We start from the raw sequence: 8,346 nt of genomic DNA, 5'->3' as shown, positions 1-8,346 counted from the left end.
GCTCAGTCGCAAGAAACGTAAGCCATCTATTTATTTAGACTGGCGAAGAAATTGAGAAGCACCTTTATGTTAAACATAATGTCATTGTGAAATAAAGGTTTTTTTAGAGCAAGCACCTAGTTTCTTTGAGTACGTTTACACTTAAGTCCATTTTAAATAGATACACCCACTCAAAATGAAAACGCCTAATTTAATCAACATTACATTATGAAACAAATTTCTAATAAGATACCCTTTTAAATCTTCCTTTCTCATTCTATCTGGGAAAGAAGGGTTGATGAGAGAGAAGTGAGTTTCTCCGAGTTTCCTTTCTCATTCTATCTGGGAAAGAAGGGTTGATGAGAGAGAAATGCGTTTCTCCGAGTTTCCTTTCTCATTCTATCTGGGAAAGAAGGGTTGATGAGAGAGAAATGCGTTTCTCCGAGTTTCCTTTCTCATTCTATCTGGGAAAGAAGGGTTGATGAGAGAGAAATGCGTTTAACCGAGTTTCCTTTCTCATTCTGTCTGGGAAAGAAGGGTTGATGAGAGAGAAATGCGTTTCTCCGAGTGTATTTGGAGAAGCAAGTTGGTACTATACAATTGCGTTTCTCCTGACAGAAAGTTTAAATATTAAAGTTGCGATTGAGAATACATTAAGTTCGCATGCAGAAGCTGAAGGTAATAATATTTTGAGCCAATATTGAAAAAAAAAGTTTTCAATTGATTTACCTAAGTAATAGTCGCTAAGACTGCTTTAAGCCTATTTTTAGAAATTTTGAATAAATTACATCTATATGTGTAAGTTGTAGATGCTCTAACTGTGTGCATAAGCTCAGTATATTTAAACGTGTTTATATAGTTTCTGGATTAAGATGTTTCACTTGTTATCCCTCCATGTCTTCTGCATGTGGATTACTTGTTCGTGTGAGCATTTAGAGGTTATCGTGTATCGTATGAGCAGTTAGAGGTTATCGTGTATCGTATGAGCATTTAGAGGTTATCGTATATCTTGTGAGCATTTAGAGGTTATCGTGTATCGTGTGAGCATTTAGAGGTTATCCTGTATCGTGTGAGTATTTAGAGGTTATCTTGTACCATTGAGCATTTAGTGGTTATCCTGTATCGTGTGAGCATTTAGTGGTTATCCTGTATCGTGTGAGCATTTAGTGGTTATCGTGTATCGTGTGAGCATTTAGAGGTTATCGTGTATCATTGAGCATTTAGTGGCTATCCTGTATCGTGTGAGCATTTAGTGGCTACCCCCACTAAATGTTCACACGATACAGGATAACCACTAAATGCTCACACGATACAGGATAACCACTAAATGCTCACACGATACAGTTACTGCTAAAAAGGCGCTTCATAGCTTCTGCAGGTCATATACGTTACTGCTAAAACGACCCTTCTTATCTTATGCAAGTCACATACGTTACTACTAAAAAGGCGCTTTATACCTTCTGCAGGTCATAAACGTTACTGCTAAAACGGCCCTCCATAGCTTCTGCAAGTCATAAACGTTACTGTTAAAATCAGCCCTGCGTGGCTTCTGCAAGTCATAAACTTTACTGCTAAAACGGCGCTTTATAGCTTCTGTAAGTCATAAACGTTACTTCTAAAAATAGTGCTTTGCAACTCCGTTTTTTATATTGGTTAACTAAATGGTTTTAAATAAGATCGAGACATGTACGCTTAAAAAAATTTCAATACACAAACATAAGTAAACAAAGCTTTTACCATTATATATTTATATTTTCATTTTCCCGCCTTGTGTAACTTAATGCACCATTGTAAAAAGTCACACTTTCACAATACAGGATAACCACTAAATGTTCACACGATACACGATAACCACTAAATGCTCACACGATACAGGATAACCACTAAATGTTCACACGATACAGGATAATCCTATGGCAGACATTACTGAAACTAGGTGTACATACTTAGTCGTCTTATTACTTTACCGTCAACATGAACTTAACACAAATCGAAAAAAAAAGTTTCGTTTTTTGCACTTATGATATTATTTTTCTTTTTTAAATCAAAATTATCTGTCCCAGAGAGCCCATTATGTAGCTTTGTGCTGAACTTCAAACAAACAAAATTACCTTTGATAATTCACGTTTAATAAAAGTAAAAAAAAAAAATGTGAAGCTCGATCTATAATTGGTACCTGATGATGACAAAACCTTGTCGAAACGTTGTATATTTGCTATGTTAAACTTGTATTAAAATTTTTCTTCATTACCCCTTCAAGTCGTCTCCAACCATTATTAGTCTCAAAGTGGGTTCCTCGTCATCCAATTCGATCTATAATTCGACTCGTCTCTTGTCACTGAGTTATAACACCTTCGGGAGAATCCCACCCCTCATCAGTAAACTGGGACGAGGGCAAATCGAAAAAAAAACCAAACTAGTCTTCATAGAGTTATGGAGTGTACGTATATTATACGCATGGTGTTTTAGTCCAACTGCTTATATATTTAATTAAGAAAATTGTTAAAAGAAAAGACTTTCAGAAACAATCCAATGATACAGCATGCAAGAAACTGTCTTAGTTTCCGAAATGAATTTTTAATGAAGTACTTATCAAGACGACTAATAAAAGGAACAGAGCACTTACATTTCTGTTTTCATGATATAGGTGTTATTGCATCCTACATCTTCAGAAAACTGCATGAAATATCAGCTTATTTATAATAATCATGTCAACGATAATTAAAATAATTACCAGATAAGAAATTCATTAATAAAAAGGCAGCATCTAGCGTTGTGAATCATCTGGGCAAACGATTTTAATTGGATATTGAGTAACGTTGATTAATTAAGATTTAATTAGTTGCAGTAAAGATTTTTACTGGGCAACAAGAACCGTTTCTGTAATTACTGTGCCGCAGTACTGCAGTATTCAAGAACACGAGAAACTGTTTTGATAATGTTAGGTGTATGCCATCACTACTGTAAAGTCTTGTCCTGATGATGTTAGGTGTATAACATCACTACTGTAAAGTCTTGTTCTGATGATGTTTGGTTTATACCATCACTACTGTAAAGTATTGTGCTGATGATTTTAGGTTTATACCATCACTACTGTAAAGTCTTGTCTGATAATGTTAGGTATATACCACCACTACTGTAAAGTCTTATCCTGATGATGTTAAGTGTATACCATCACTACTGTAAAGTCTTGTTCTGAGGATGTTAGGTTTATACCATCACTACTGTAAAGTCTTGTGCTGATGATGTTAGGTTTATACCATCACTACTGTAAAGTCTTGTCCTGATGATGTTAGGTTTATACCATCACTACAGTAAAGTCTTGTCTGATAATGTTAGGTATATACCATCAATACTGTAAAGTCTTGTCCTGATGATGTTAGGTTTATACAATCACCACTGTAAAGTCTTGTCTGATAATGTTAGGTGTATACCATCACTACTGTAAAGTCTTGTCCTGATGATGTTAGATTTATACCATCACTACTGCAAAGTCTTGTCCTGATGATGTTAGGTTTATACCATCACTACTGTAAAGTCTTGTGCTGATGATGTTAGGTTTATACCATCACTACTGTAAAGTCTTGTCCTGATGATGTTAGGTTTATACCATCACTACTGTAAAGCCTTGCTTCAAATTTACATTTGACTTATCATCAGTCTTAAGAAAATAGTGAGTTTGATAAACATGATAAACAATCACACGTTCATGTATTTGAGGTGTATTGTATTGCGATTCTAAGCACGATAAAACACAGACCATACATACAATAAGCTTGTGTAAGTTGATTATTGATTATATGATATCAGGGCAAGATATACCGCGGACACTATACAGTGATCTAATCGTTTCTGGATAGCGGATAGGGATTTTTTTTGTTTCGGCTAAGACTTTTTTGTTAAATATAAATGGGATTTCCATAGTCTACAGCCTCCAATCGCCGAGTGAAATATTGATATATTTGAAGTATATGGTCTGTATCAGAAGAGAACAAACGATGTTGTACCGTTGAGACATTTCACTTTACATTGTTTGTCCGTTGATGAATGTTTTGATGTTGGATTGCGGATCGAAAGGTCTAAGGTTCGAGACGAAATATGTTTCAGAACATGCTCGGCACTTTCACTATTGGGGCGTCATAGCTGTGACAGTCAATCTCGCTGTTCAGTTAAGAGTAACCTGTAGACGGCGTGTGCTGTTCACCAGTTTCTTTCCCTCTGGTCAGCAGTTTGAAATCATGGATGGTTATACATAAATCTTAGCATCTCTGAACTGGCTGTTTTTGCCTACGGGTTTCGTAAGGTGTCGTTGAAATTGAAAATTCCAAATACCAAGCCTTTAATATAGACTGGAGTACTCACAATCAACCGAAGATAGTCTCGTTTACACTGCCGAATGACGTAACGACTCTAGACACACCTTGCATTACGATGAATTGTCAACCGTAATGAATCCGCGGGATGGCGTTTTTCTCACTTTACACTGACTCAATTTTTGAGATAACACTGTTTCGATTCCTTACGCTACTAAGTTGTTTTGTTTGTTTTTTGCACCAGCTTTACTTACACATTTTTACATATACCAATTCCAAGAAATTAACAAATATAAGGATCAGTTTACAATATCATAGAATACTGATTCAGATTGTTATAATATATTTCACTATTTAGTTGGTGATTGGCAAATTTATTTTATTTACGGAAATCCGCAACACTGCGCTAAAGTGGAAATGCCCAAACTATGTGGCTCTACCAACTGACAAGAAAATGAGTTAAAAATATAACAGGAAAAAAAAGATGACTTTTTAGTATAAGAGACAGCAACTAATCTGTTAACACACAAAAAACAAGGGTTAAACAAACACAAAAAAGTTGACACTAAGTGTAAGTAAAACTTATTCAGGATTTAGGCCTAATCGTTCACTTAAAGCAGATAATTCATGATATCAGTAGCATATGTAAGGCCTTCAAAATAAAATCTCTATATATACATAATGTAGTGTCATTTATCAAAATAGATGGTTTGACGGTATTAAACTGCAATTTAATTAAATGTTTCTACTTAATACTGGCCAGACGTAGACCAGTGATTAGCACCTGGACTGTGAATCTGTACTTTGGGACCATGGGTCTATAAAAGTAATAGTCAAATTCCACTATTCGGTCAGATAAGAGTAACCCGAGAGTTGTCGGTGGGTGCTGTTGACTTGGTCTACCAGTTCAATATTATGGATGGCTATGGACAGATAGCCCTTTATGTAGTTTTCATGAAATCTAAAACATACTTTTTAAATATTGAAGTCTTGCTCAGCTTGTACTTTACATAGCATTCTTAATAGTTTTTTTGTTCACTGATACGTTTGATACTTTTTATTTCGTTGTTATTTTTTATATTTTTACTTATCAATGGCTAAAAATTGTCTAATGTTTGCAATCCTTATAGTCTATAGAAATAGTTTGTTGCAAGAATATCTGACCAAAGTTGTTAAATACCGTTTGGAATATATACATTGTACTGTTTTCTATTTATTTTAAGTCTAAGGAAATTGTTTGTTGCAAGAATATCTGACCAAAGTTGTTAAATACCGTTTGGAATATATACATTGTACTGTTTTCTATTTATTTTAGTCTAAGGAAATTGTTTGTTGCAAGAATATATGACCAAAGTTGTTAAATACCGTTTGGAATATATACACTGTACTGTTTTCTATTTATTTTAGTCTAAGGAAATGTTTGTTGCAAGAATATCTGACCAAAGTTGTTAAATACCGTTTGGAATGTATATATTATACTGTGTTTTTTTCTTTTGAAGATATTGACGAATGTGCCCAAAACCCGTTGCTCTGTGGCATGGAGGCAGGATGCTTAAACACCCTTGGGTCATACGTGTGCTTGTGCAACGATTTGAGACCGAAGCATCCGTTGAGGGGCTGCTTAAGAGACACAGGTAAGTATTACATGTATGTGAGAAAAAGATACAACACTTTTAGGTACTTAAATGGCAGTTAGGGTATTATTATATCAAACGTTTTTGTTAATTTTTCAAAGTATTTTGATAATGTTTGATGACCCAATAAAAGCTCCTGCTACTCTTCAATTTAGTGAAATTTTGGTTCGAGAGTATTTAGTAGTATGCACATTAACTATATAATATTATATGTTTTATTCATGTGCAGCATATTTTTTAAAGCTTAAAAAAATCAGTATGGTAATACTAACTTAAATATAGTTAGTGAATCTAGTACCCCTCCCCTTTCTATAGTTTTGTCCCCGAGTGGCACAGCGGCATGTCTGCGGACTTACAACGCTAGATACCCGTGGTGAGCAGAGCACAGATAGCCCATTGTGTAGCTTTGTGCTTAACTTCAAACAAACAATCTATAGTTTTGTTCATGGTGCCCTCAGAACAAGTGGTATTCACTAGAAAAATAGTAAGGGCTAATTAGAATATTAGAAAATTTTGATCGGGCCGCAAGCAGAATAAAAAAATAATACTTATAGATTTCTTCAAAAAGGCATCTTGGTACGTAAAACAAAAAATTATTACAAAGCCTCCCTCTTCCTCCCTCGGTAGGTAAACGGTACGTCTGAGGTATTATAGAGCCACACCCAGTTCAGGATATAATAAAATTTAAGATATGTATACGTTATCAACCATAAACTGGTATCTGTTTGTAAATCTAGAAAAAAGAAAAAAGGTATTACAGCTCGTTAAAGTTATTGTGGTAGAGTTATAGTGTGGTACTGCTGACAGTGGGGTACTCATGATTGACTGTCTTTCCTCTAGTCAGTAGTTCAAAATAAAGGACGGAGGCAGATAACCATAAAAAAACAAGAGGGAGTCCTCAAAGCCGCGGCTGTAATTAAATCTCAAATCTGCCAAGAGATAGAGCTATGAGCTAAACGTTTGTACTTGAAAAAAGCAACAAGAAAACTAAGAGCCATTTTATGAGCCGCTTTGCCGTGGCTAAAAACAACATTAAAGTCACTGTCGCGTATTCTAACGCTCTCTGGAGCTTGTCGAAGGAATTAGTTACATTTGATGTGACGCTTTTCTGGTAATAATCCCAGTTTGATCATTTATGTACAGGTAATGTACTGATATCAGTCTTCAGTAGATGATGAGGAGACCAAAAGCCTAAAGTTCGCCTATCTCTAACGTAATTTTGTTGTTGGCGCTCTAAAATTGTCCAGCATGGTAACATTTAGCTTTGGTGTAATTTTTTGTTGACGCACTAAAAACTATCAAGCATAGTAACATTTAGCTGTGGTGTAATTTTGTTGTCGACGCTCTAAAAACTATCCAGCATGGTAACATTTAGTTTTGGTGTAATTTTGTTGTTAACGCTCTAAAAACTATCCAGCATGGTAACATTTAGCTTTGGTGTAATTTTTTGTTGACGCTCTAAAAACTATCCAGCATGGTAACATTTAGCTTTGGTGTAATTTTTTGTTGACGCTCTAAAAACTATCCAGCATGGTAACATTTAGCTTTGGTGTAATTTTGTTGTTAACGCTCTAAAAACTATCTAGCATGGTAACATTTAGCTTTGGTGTAATTTTGTTGTTGACGCTATTAGGAGATAGTTGTCGAATAATTACTCTACCTTACAATGTTTAAAGAACTCGTATACAATTAAACAACTTTTGCTGAAGCGTTAATAAACTACAATCATTGGTAACGTTCAGTATTTTCCCTATGCTTACATGCCACTCTAGCATCCTCGTAATTGAAAATTAAGTCTCAAGTTATTTGAAAAATATATACCAGGAATTAGAAAGCAGTTTCGACAATGTCTTTGAATTACAGTAACTTTTTGGAAAGTAAAACGATAACTCACAAGTTACATGTGGTTTCACATTCTAAATAAGCTGAAGAAACGGCGACTGAAAAAATAGAATTCTATAGATCTAGTTACTCTTCTTACATTACAATACTGCTCAGACAACACTATATTTACACCATGACACGTTATGTGCAATTTTAAAAACAGACACGCTTACTCTGTATACACTCTCACCTTTTCTATAAACACACCCACATAAAACTCTGCTTACACCTTGACAACTTTGAATACCTTTATACAGACTTACGTATCTAGCATACGCCCTCACACTTCCTATATATATATATATATACGACCACTATCCTGTGTATACTGTAATACACTTTTGGTGAGTGCATGTCTAGTATATTACCTGTAGTTTCACTTCGTAAACTAATACAATTTGTTATTTTTATAAAATCCTTTCTATTTGTATGTTCCTTCTATACATAACAAATTCTTTCCATATTTGAACGAAGTTTTAAAACCACTCGCAACATTTGCTTCTTATAATGTTTGAAGACGGTTTGAATGGGTAAGG

Source organism: Limulus polyphemus, unplaced genomic scaffold (assembly GCF_000517525.1).
Source record: "Limulus polyphemus unplaced genomic scaffold, Limulus_polyphemus-2.1.2 Scaffold777, whole genome shotgun sequence".
NCBI classification, from domain to species: domain Eukaryota; kingdom Metazoa; phylum Arthropoda; class Merostomata; order Xiphosura; family Limulidae; genus Limulus; species Limulus polyphemus.
Note: the sequence above shows the minus strand (reverse complement) of the source record.